Here is a 12,132-nt window from a genome sequence, read left to right as displayed (position 1 = left end):
CCCATTCCCTTTCGAAGTCTTTTTAACCCTCTTCAGTTTATCATCCCTCTTCAGTTTCTCTCTTTTCTTGCTTCCATCCTCCTCAGTCTGTGAATTTTCCAAATGAGCAGTTAATGCCAAATCTAAGGTCGAACAAATAAGTGAATTAAATAGTACAGTCTTCCATTTTTTAGTTTGTATAATGATCAGATTAATGACCTAATTGGAAGGGGGGGGGGGTTCTGGCACATTTCCAGGACAATTTAAATATTTTTGAAGCAAACACAAAGCCAACTACTTCACTGATCAAATGCAATATCAGCACGTTCTTCTCTGCTATATTTGCTGCTTTTCCTTTTTGGCTTGTTTTCCTTGAAAAATAAATGTCCACTGAACATTAAACATTGATTTATGTGATCCTAGTGTGTTTTTTAAATAATTATGACCAGGCCTTTGCTTCTCAAGGGCCACCCCCTTTTGACATTTCAAACATGGTAACCCTAACTCTATGCGGGGTAAATAACTTCACACACTTTCTCTCCAGTGCCATGGTTCACTAGGGTCTGGCGTAGTGGGAGGTGAAAGCAATACGTGAAAAGTTAGAGATGAAACTTCTGAGCCTGGTGTGCAGAAAGACAAACAAACACCAAAAGCTACTCGATTCACACATCTTGGACATGATGCCATACAATATTCACACTACGACCAAGGGCTCCCCTTGTGGGGGTTTATAACTATCTTTATGTGTAAAAATTGTACTTAATATCACCAAACCCTGTATTCACAGCAGCTCCTGAGGAATTCCACATACACTGACAGCATGGTTCCGGTCTCCATTTGCCCCCAGTGGGTTACCAGGTGGTCTCAGAACCTCGTCATTAGTGGGCAGAGGGTTGAATGGTGGCTGGGCAAACCAGAAGGTTATAGGTCCAGCGCAGGGAATGTGTGCAACTTTCTTTTCAGGCATTTTAGTAATTTACCTGGACTCTCCCAAAAATCACATGCCACCATAAATAATAAAATAATAAACAGAAACTTGGTCTACCTCCCTGGACACAGGGATCTCACGAGTGTGCAATTAGATCATCTGTTTGCACGGTGAGACTCTGGCAGCCCCTCCCAGTGCTGCCTGGTGCTCAGTATGGCAGACAGGCGATCCTCCACAGTCGGTCCGTCTAAATGAACAAACCAGTCCTTTTGCACTGCCTGCGTCGCCGTCCTCCTGCACCTTTTCCCTCAGCCTCCCAGACTCTCCCTCTCCGTGTGTTTCTCTCCTGTGCAGTAATTTTCCGTTTGATTTCGGAGGTAATGCATTTTTTACAAATCAAAGAGGAAGCAGGGCCGTCCCACTCCCCAACCACCCTCTCTGTGCAGCCCCCACCCCCCCCAGGCCAGAAAGGAGATAAAGGAGCCCCCATCATTTCCTTGTTAGTTTTGATTTGGGCAGCACAGGGCTTTCAAGTTCCCCCCATCACCCCCAGAAACATTATAACTAGCAGCCCAGGGAATAAAGCTCCTCACACACTGTAGCAAGGAGGCAGAGGGAGGGCTGGCTGAGGTGCCCCTACACACGTGTGCTGCTGCACACACACACAAACACAAATTCACACACATACACACACACATCCAGACTCACATGCACACACACACACACACACACACACACATATGCACACACACTCACATGCACACACACACACTTACATGCACTCAAAACATTCACACACACATACACTCGCATACACACACAAAACAACAGTAGAAGGCTTTCTCAGGCCACATGGCCCAAAGTGATATCCAAGGCAAAATGAATATAGAAAGAGCCAGAAACATGGAATGACAAAGGGACAAAGAGTGGTGTACATGAAAAACAGGATAGAAACTGAAATGAGAAGTCACACAAGAAGCAGAAACTCACACAGAGTTAAAAGGTCAGGCACTCATTAGCCTGTGTGTGTTTCTGCCTTGCAAAATGTAGCCCAAATGGTGAAGACCAAATAAAAACATAGGTACTCAGAGGCCAAAGTGTTTCAAGTGCTAGCACGGTGGAACAAGGCAGAGTGAGACTGCAACAGAGCAGTGCATGCTGGGGAGATATTTCTGAGGGGCTCCCATGGACAGGAAGAGATGGCAGTATTGGGGGGCAGCATGTGGCTCAGTAGGCTAAGCCTCTGTGCCTGTGATCAGAAGGTTGCTGGTTTAAGCCCAGTCTCAGCACATCTGCAGCTCCATGAGCAATACCATTAACCCTCATCTCTCCAGGCACTGCTATGGGTGGCTGCCCGTCATGGCCAACTTGCTGTCATCTACATCTGAGGGAGGTATCGTGGAGAATTTCCCAACAGGGATCAATAAAGTATCTATTATTATTATTATTGAACCATAACCAGCTAAGTACAACTAAATACAGAGCAAAGCCCTAAAACAGAAAATATATATTCAGCAAAAGCCACAGGAATACAAGTATGTGCTGGGCAAAGAAGCTCTTACTTTTCAACAATGGCCTAAAAGAGCAAATATGGAGGGTGAAGAAAAATTGGACTAAATTAAAACGAAATGTGGGGACCGCTGAAGCTGGTCTCCCTCACATTTTTCTGGAGATGAAACAGACACTGTCTCATTCCTTTTTTGGCTGCCATTAAGAAGCTCCCTCCCTGCACAGCCTCTCACTTCTTCTTGCTCTGTGCTCCTGCTTCTTTGGTTTGCAGTGACACACTGCACAGCCTCGGGGTTGAAGAACAGAGGACTGTGGCGTTAGCTTTGTGGGACCGAGGGCAGCAGGGAGGAGATGGGCAGAAGGGGGCAGAGAGAGGCAAGGACTGAGAAGTCAGGGAGGGAGGAGATCTGTATCCAGGAGAAGTGGGAGGAAGGGTGGGAATAAGAAAAATAGGTGCATTTTGTCGAATGGGGTCCAAGCTGTGAGTGTAAGAAGTTCATAACATCACTAGGGGAGCTGGTGTGCAGAGGAAAAATAACACAAGACAATGATAATGTTACATTCAATGTACTGTATGTGTAAAACCAATGATAATAAAAGTTAATATCTTTGCAATCAATTTATTCTTCAATTTGCATATAATAGTAATAATGCCCCTTTTTCTTATTTATCATCCATGCTTCCATTAATCTTGCAATTGTTTTTCGAGGTCAGAGTTTTGGGATCTTATCCTTAGTATAATTATTATATTACAATTGATACAAAGTAATACTGTAGTTTCAAAAAACAAAAGAATTACTTGAAACCCATGAGAGAATTTGCATACAGACCGGTACCAGCAATGACTAAACATTGCCACCTGCTTTCAGTCCCTGTGTGATTTTTATTACGTATATGTTGTCAATTGAGTTAGTAGGTATGACTGTCATAGTCCATTATTAGCAGTTTAGATATTCTAGATATGCATGCAGGTCCTAAGGATAAAGCTTTTCAGTTGTTTTATAAAAAAGAAAATAAATATTCTTACGATTATGCTTTATTTGCCGTTTGCACGTGTACATGCAATATGCAGTACACATATATACTGATATGCTTGTTGTGGCATTTCCCATCTTGCTCTCCTTAAAGACATACACACATAGCCCATATATACAGTTGAGGACATAATTTTACTCAAAAATGTCTAAATATATTTGCCTGGAATTGTTTCATTTAGCCTAAAAAGTTGAAGCTAAACTGTAATAAAACAAAACTTAGACTATTTCCCTACGTCTGTACGGTGGTACCTTCCATCATGACTTCTTTTAATACTTTTTCAGTGCTTTGGCTACCGAGTTCCTTATTAAGTTGCAGTGCGGTTTCAGAGAAAGGACGCGTAAAAAGAAGCCCTGAAATAAAATGTTAAAGACGCAATCAAAAGGGTGAAGCATACTTCAAAAAAGATGATAAAGTATTCTTGAAAAGGTGAAAGAAGGGGGTGATGGGAGTGTGTTTATGCAATATGGTATCAGTATCGTATAGACCACCGACTTTAAGATATAAGGAATAGAAGAAAAAAAGCGGAAGAAAAAGTATCAATCGATAGGGTTAAATTATTCATCGTCATTAATTATCGATCGCTCTCCGCTGCCGGCTTGTCCGCCTCGCACCGAAGTTGAAAGGAGGGAAAGCGCGCTTTATTAAAACCGGCTCGGGCCTCATTGTTTCATGTCCCGCGGCAAAGAAAAAGCTCGAGCTTGCTACTCCCCGAGCACGAGAAAAAATACACATGCGCGCACACACACACACACGCGCGCGCACACACACATACGCACTGGCCCCCCTTCGCGCGCTCAGTCTCTTCACTCTGTCTCTCTCCCGACGCGCGGGGGAGCTTTAAGGAGAGCCTCGTGCGGTGTTCACGCGGCGGTTTGTGTCTCGCGTGGATCGATGAGGGATCAATGGCTCGCGCTGACTAATAGCCAGAGAACGCCTTTGATCTCGCGGCTGAGAGATCAAAACCTCCACGAGAGGGGAGAGTGAGAGGGGGGTTAAAGAAAGAGGAAAAGTAACGAGGCCGGCGAGCAGACCCTAAACTTCACGCGCGTATACACGCACAGGATATGCATGCACACCGACTGTCGCATATTTGCAAACAATTAAGATTAGTAATGGAATGACTAATGCCTGACGAACGAGCCCGATTTCTTAACATTTTAATTACATCATTCTTGCAAGACATGGGCAAAGCATATAGGTGCAATGCACATTTGCTTAAAAGAACCGAGGTGAAATCAAAATTAGTTGAGGAGTGACTCGATGGGAGACGACGAGACATGGCATAAATTTGATGTATGAAAATTTGCTGTATGAAAAGAACAACTTTCTGCAATTTTCTGTAATCAAAAAGTACCTGACAATAGTTGATGCATGTATTTTGCATTTACACTGTATTTTACCATGACTGAGCTGACATACATTTGTATTAAACTCAATGAAAATCTAATAAAAATTCACATAATAATAATAAATATTATTATTATTATTAGTAGTAGTAGTAGTATTCTTATTATTTAAGTCTATTTTGTGAAGTCAATGACTCCTTCATCTCAATCAGTCTACGCAAAGCCTGAAAATTGCACACTCCTTTACTCTCTCAAATACAACTTTTGTTAATGGGGTGAGACTGCAGGAGAGGGGGAACCATCTGCCGTGTCTTTGGCGCAGCTGAGTGTCTTTGGGGCCTGACTTCACATTCACCCTGAAGCCAAAGAGTCAAAGGAAGGTGGGAGGAGAGGGAAGACTGGGGGGGGAGGGGGGAAGTGTCAGTGACAAGGAGGGAGGTGAAGAAGTCACAGTGGGAAAGGGGCTGGGGTACAATTAAGGCCTATCATGTCTGTAACACTGTGGAATAGACAAGAGCAGAACGGCAGGAATGTTGGGAACTTGGAAGAATGGAGATAAAAAAAGTTTAAGTGAAGTTGGTGATTTAAATGTTGAAATGCAACCACACACGTAAGTTTGGTTTCAACACTGGTAGGGACCAAGTCAGCCCCAAGCCCCCAACCCCCAAACACACATGGTACTTCCACAGTGTTGTTTGGAATGTGTCCCTACTGTCCATACCCTAATCCACGCCCTTGAATACACCCCAATCTTTGTTCTGCGCCAGAGGTAGGCTAATGCTATTTTATTTAATTTGCACCGCAGCCTATCTTGTTTTGCTTCTTGACATCCCTAAGCCTTGTTTGCCATCACTTTCCCCATTGTGAATGTGTGTAAGAGGTCACTACTTCCACGGTCGTTACCTGCCCCACATCCTCCTCTCCCTTCCCCTCCCCTCATTCCAGTCAGTCTGTTACTCTCTATCGCACTCACTTCCCGAATTAACCACTCAAGAAGTCACCACTGACTCAATCAATAGCTCATACATAAACCCCGCTATAATCGCTCCCTCACACTGTCTCGCTTCCCCTCCTCTCTTTATCCTCTTCTATTACCTTCCTGCTCTCGCCATCTTCCCCCTTGCTCCTTTAAATGCTTTCTCAATTTTATAATGAATGTAATCTCAAAAAATATATTTGAAAAAAAAAACTAATAAAAGTAAGCCCGGTTCCATCCACTTCCATCGTTAACAAATTTCTCTGTAAAACTCACTCATTCAGTTTTGGTTAAGGCTAATTGTAAGGTGCGACATGATTCAGTATGTTAGTGTGTCAAAATACCTAAAGTGTTACCTAATTTAAAGGTAATTTATGATAAATGTATATATATGCATATATAATTGGATTCTGATTGTGAAACAGATTGAAAATTAAACATATATATATATTCTTGAAGACATCCAATAGAAACACACTAAATAGTATGAAATAGCAGAATTACACATTCCCTCTCATGCACGCGCTGCCTCTCTCTCTCCTTCCCTCTCTCCCGGACTCTTTGATTTCATAGTATGGTTTGATCTGTGAGGAGCGAGTTTTGTAAACACATTTTTCACGATCATATACCCATCGGCAAAGGGGAGGGAGAGCGGGCCGAATAAATGAGAGAGGGAGAGAGAGACAGCAGTACAAAGCAAAGGAGAGGGGAGGAGAGGGGAGTTTAATGAAAAAGAGACAGACATACAGACACCGAGAGCATCTAACGCGAGTGCACATAGATGTCTTCAATTAGATTGACAGATCCAGACAAGAAAACATACACAAAACACACCAGCAGTTCGCTTGAGTACACAGTCTCACTGAGTCTTATTGTGTAGTATTAATGTGTCCAAAGACTCACCAAAGCGATACCATTTACACGTGTAGAGGTAAGATTGGTTCCGATGTGGTAAACCCTTCTGCCTACCATGACCATGCTGTAACCTTTCCTAAACAAAGCACTATAGCCTCACTAGGAGTCCACGTTGACAGTAAGAGATCTCGGTCCATAGGGAAACCATAAAAAACATTTTTGTGAAGAAGTCTACAAAGGATAGAGCCAGAGGCATCCATACTCCCAAGAAAGGGAAACAAGTAAAGAAAATAATGAACACAAAACAGATAGAAGCTCTAGTAAAACTAATAAACGCGCATGCTCTTATTCCTTTTTCACATTCTGTTACGATTGGTCTCAGACTTACATTTTGGCGCTTAATTCGTTTAGCTTCGATTGTTAAGCGAGTAACAGCGCTAACCCATGACTTACCCCGTCACCTCCGCCAGCTCCTCCACGGGGTTAAGCCAGCGGAAGAAGCTGCGCGCCGCTTCGGGGAGTCCGCAAAGTTAGACAGAAAGGCAATCCGACAGCGCCCGATAAATGCAGTGCTGAATTCCGTTTACTCCTAGTTAATTCGGTTAGGTTTTATTTATTTTCTTTGTTCTTTTTTCCCGCACGTTTAACACATATACTTTTTCTGTAGGCTTTTTTAAAATCAATATGTGAATGCATGTTACATTTTTCTAAACGATGATTTGAATATCATTTATGAATTTATTTAAACTATTAAATCTATACGGATTTATCTTGGTTAGTGTTTTCTAAGTAAAAATTAATTTTGATAATTAAAAACTGCCTTTATTTTATACTCCATAGAGATTTCTAAATATTTAAAATTGTTCGTGTATTTAGATTAACTTAAAATATTCGTTTCATCCTATGATTTTTTTACTTTAATTGATCATAGATTAATCTATATATTCCCGATTAACATCAGTTGTGTGGTTAATCGAAATTTCAGATACAATGAAACATTATAATTGGTTCACCTTAATCCACGTTGGTATTTCATAACGATCTTCTTTTGGGGTGTTAGGGAGAGAACAGCAGTTGGCTCTTGTCATTAATGGCTTATGTAATATCTACGTTATTTTGTCACTCCATAGGAAGTCTTCAGTTTATTGATCTTTAATGAAAAATAATATAGTATAATGCATAAAATGAGTATAAAGTGCGGGTACAAGTTGCTATAGTCATTTAGACTGTAATCAGGAACCGTACAAATTCCCTCGACACACTAGTTAGACGGGAAAGAAACTATATCATCTTCACTTCTTATTTGGATTCCTTTTCCTTTCTTTTAAAAGGAGAATTGCTGGAAGGGATGCATTGCTATCGCGGCGTATGTGTATGCGCGTGTGTGTTTTCGTCTTCTTTCTTTTTTTCCCTTGTCCGGGGAATTGTTCTGAACGTCCACAAACACATCGCAAATACCCGCCGGCTTCTCGCCATCGATTTCTAATTAGTCTGCGCGATAATCATTGGAGAAAGAGATGAGAGAAAAAGGAAAACAGAAGAGGGAAGCGAAAAAAAGGGGTAAAATACGCCCAAATGTATAAACGATGTCAGCAAATAATTAGCGTATTAAATGACATTATAACTACAAAACAGAAACTGTCTTTCATAGATATACATCACAAAATGAAATACAATAGAAGTGGTTATTGAAATAAAAGGGAAAATACATAGGGAAAAACAATAATAACAAAAACTTGACACGGTCGGGGGCCACAGGTCTGATAAATCGAACATTGTAGACTTAGATGACATCGACCAAAAAGTCGGGCTTTCGGAAGCAGCGCCCAGCAACACCTGTATGGCTCGTTTCTCCCTTTCTTCTCATTATCATCATTATCGCAGATATCTTGAATTTACCTATATGTTATTCTAGTCTATTTAACAAATAATAATAGTGTAATTTAATGTAAGACATTTTCACTCTTTGCTTAATGTCCCAAGTAAAATTCTTGATTTTTCAATTCTTACTTACATTCGACTACTCCCGATTGGTTTCCCAATACATACTTATGTATAAATCCATTTGTGTTCAGAAGCACTCATTAAATTAATCTCAACCTAAATTTTCCACTGAATCCAAGACTGCACCCCTACAGCTGCCCGGTCAGTTGTTGTAAATAAATAACATGTACGGCATAATATGGAAGAAATACCGGCGTATTGTGTAAAATTTGCCGTTTCCTATCGTCATGCAGGCTCACTTGCTTAACTCTGTCTGCCGCACCTTTCCTTCTTGTTCCCTGACTGTGTAACAAGGGTCACTCGCAGGGTTCAGTTAGCTAATATACTTTAATTAAGCTTCCATCATCCTGAAAGCAAGACCATCGTCTTGCTCTCCCTTTCATGCTGCTGTGTCTCTCCGTCTATCCATCATCTAGCTGCCACTCCCCGCTCAAAAAACCTGGTTTCTCGGCTACAAACTCCCTCACGTCGTTGTTCTCTTCCCTACCAATCCGCTCTACATATCTTACGCACTTCATCAGTAGGGAGGCCTTTTGCTAAAAATTTAGGCACACTGGCGTATAGTTTCCCTTCCTCTGTCTTCACTTTTCATCTGTGTTGTGACGGTAGTGATAAAGTGAGACACTGTGGAATAACTCAACAGGTCCTAACAATCTCATCATGTTCACCCTCCGTGCTGTATATGTACTTACCCGTATGCTGTGTAGCTTTCCTATAAACTTTGCTTTCTAGAGGTGCACATAATTCGCTTCAGTTTTAGCACTAGTCAATTTAACTCACCCCACGCCAACATACCGTTACTGCATCAAACTATTTTATTTTCGTTTAATTGTACTTTCTTTTAGCGCCGTATCGGAAGTGAGACAGGAAAATGTTCGCTGTTTTTTTCCAATCTGCCCACCGAAAAGTTGTAATTTCGCGCAATGGTTGGGATGTTGCTGTATTCACGTTGCCGCGGCATAAATGACAAAATGGTGATTTGGCCAGAGTTAAATGTTTAGGGGACATTCAAGGAAATTCTTCAGATTTGTCTGACAGCAAATCCGCGTGAAACCGCCACCACCACCACCAACAACTACGACAACAACAATAATTATTATTATTATCATTATAATAATTATTATAATTAAAAGTTGTTTCGAGTATGTTCGATAATTGATGTGTTATTCGAAAGACGTGAATCCCCATATTCTAAATCACTTCAGGAACTGTGTACAGTGTGTCAAGCCGTCGTAAACCATTTATTATTACAAAAAACAGCATTAATATCGGAAAATGGAATTACGTTTTCCCCGTGTATTTATTGATTACCTAAAGAATTTAATCATAGCTTCAATCGCTGTTCAATAACTGGGATAATCATTATCAGCAGAAATAATAAATAGTAGTGTGTTACTATTTGTAGCAACATAATAAGTTGGAGCTCTAGTGGTGCCTAAGCAAGCTACCAAGTGGAAATGCTGCGATGTAACATTCACCACGATGTAATCTAGACAATTACTAAAGCTACTTCGGAATACGGCCCTACTTCGAAGCACATAACGGGGCAGGATACTCACCAAGACACAATGAGGAATCTACATCTGTCATGTCAAAGGTACTACAAGGATTACTAATCAGTCTGCATCTAATCAGCTAACCAAATAACAAGCGTATAATACGTCCAGGTATAGTCCATCTCGCGCTTTCTTATGGAAAGTCCGACTCAATTATTATTATTATTATCATTATTATTATTATTATTATTATCATTATTATTATTATTATTATTATCTCCTGCAGTGACCATATTCAGACTTGCTCTGTGTCATCATGAACCCCGCAAATGGTGTGACAAACGACTAACACTCTCAGCTCGGGTATTAATGTTACATGTTTAAATTGTAACCCCTCAAAGTGAAAACCAGGAAACACACCCCACCCTCCCACCCCCAAATAACGAGGAAGTGGGTGGATACCTCCCCCCCCCCCCCCCCCCCCCCCCCACCCCAGAGTTAGGCCCTTGTATGTAATAGCACATGAATCCATGAGCTTCTGACTCTAGCCTATTACTAGCCTGCTACTTTTGCTACAGCACGGGGATTTGGAGTAGGCTATAAAACGTAAAGAAACTGACGTTGCACGTCGTGAATGCATTAACAATAAATTTAACATAATAATTATGCACGAGACAGTGAAGGCAACCATGACAAACTTTTGATAATCCAAAAAAAAGTCAGGTGGGAGTTATATTCTTGTAGTTTAAAGTGTTTTAAAACATCCGCAACAGCAACCGGATTTAAAATCTTGCAGGGCTGAGGAGGTATAAAATCCACCAATCCCTTGTGGGATATTCTGGGGTAGTGCAGCCTCCCATACAAATTACCATTGATAACAAAAAAAAAGGAAATTAGACATCTATATCTGCAATGTCATGTATTCACTCAACAACCTCTACGAAATAACACAATTCCCATTAAAGTAGAATATACAGCTAACATTCGGGAAACAAATATACACAAGGGGCTTTAAATTATTTCTTCCGTAATCTAAACTATTTTCCACTTCAAAAGGTGGCTGACCAGAAGAAAACCCTCTAACCTCGCAATCCTCCAATACATACAAACTTTGGGATTTTTCAGTTTTCATAATATTGCCCCGATAGATTTACTCCCGCTCGGCGCGAGCTTTTCTTTCCTTAAAACCATCACGTCTGATTCGACTAAAAAGAAAACTGAGGTATAATGAGTCAGTACTGCGGGGCGAGCAATGAGGGGAGCACTGAGGAAACATTAAAGAGAAATTCAGATTCATAGTTAACACCAATTAGCAGAACAATGATAAGAGGTATCAATACAGGTTATGTTGCAATTATAGCTAAAGTGACTGACATTTACATTATATTTGTAGTATAGGCTACCCGTTTACCTTTTCGGATAATCTATATATACCTTTTTGTGGTGTAATAGATCTACGTATATGCTATAGAACTTTTTCAGATGTGGCATTTCCTGTGGTCCCGTTGCGAACAACCATGTAATGCCACACATTACACTTCTGCCATCGATCTTCATACAAACTCTCCCCTCTTCCCCTTTCCCCGGTAAACCCGGGGCATTATTCTGCCCCTTTTCCCTGTATACACCCCCATCCCCACGCCCCCGTCCTTCTCTTTCTGTATCAAATTGAATGTGGTTTCGGACACTCGTTCCACCTGGCGCTCGGCCGTATTACACACTGCGCACTGCAAAATGACAGATGACTAAATTACACAAATAATGACAAGTGACACTTGCGTTACCGTTTTCTATGCTGAAGGGCAGCCTGAAAAAGTATAAAGACCAAGAGAGAAAAGGGAAAAAAGGACACGAATGTGGATTATGAGAGATGAATAGGGAAAGAGATGTGGAAGTTTTATGCTATATTCTGTACATTTGTAATCTGAGCAAGATATGCTTGTATTTAGGTATCAAAGTTGCTGATAGTTTTGGGCGTATTATATTTTCCTCCATGCCCAG

Source organism: Paramormyrops kingsleyae, chromosome 9 (assembly GCF_048594095.1).
Source record: "Paramormyrops kingsleyae isolate MSU_618 chromosome 9, PKINGS_0.4, whole genome shotgun sequence".
Lineage (NCBI taxonomy): Eukaryota > Metazoa > Chordata > Actinopteri > Osteoglossiformes > Mormyridae > Paramormyrops > Paramormyrops kingsleyae.
The sequence above is the reverse complement of the archived record's forward strand: the minus strand, read 5'-3'. Positions refer to the sequence as shown.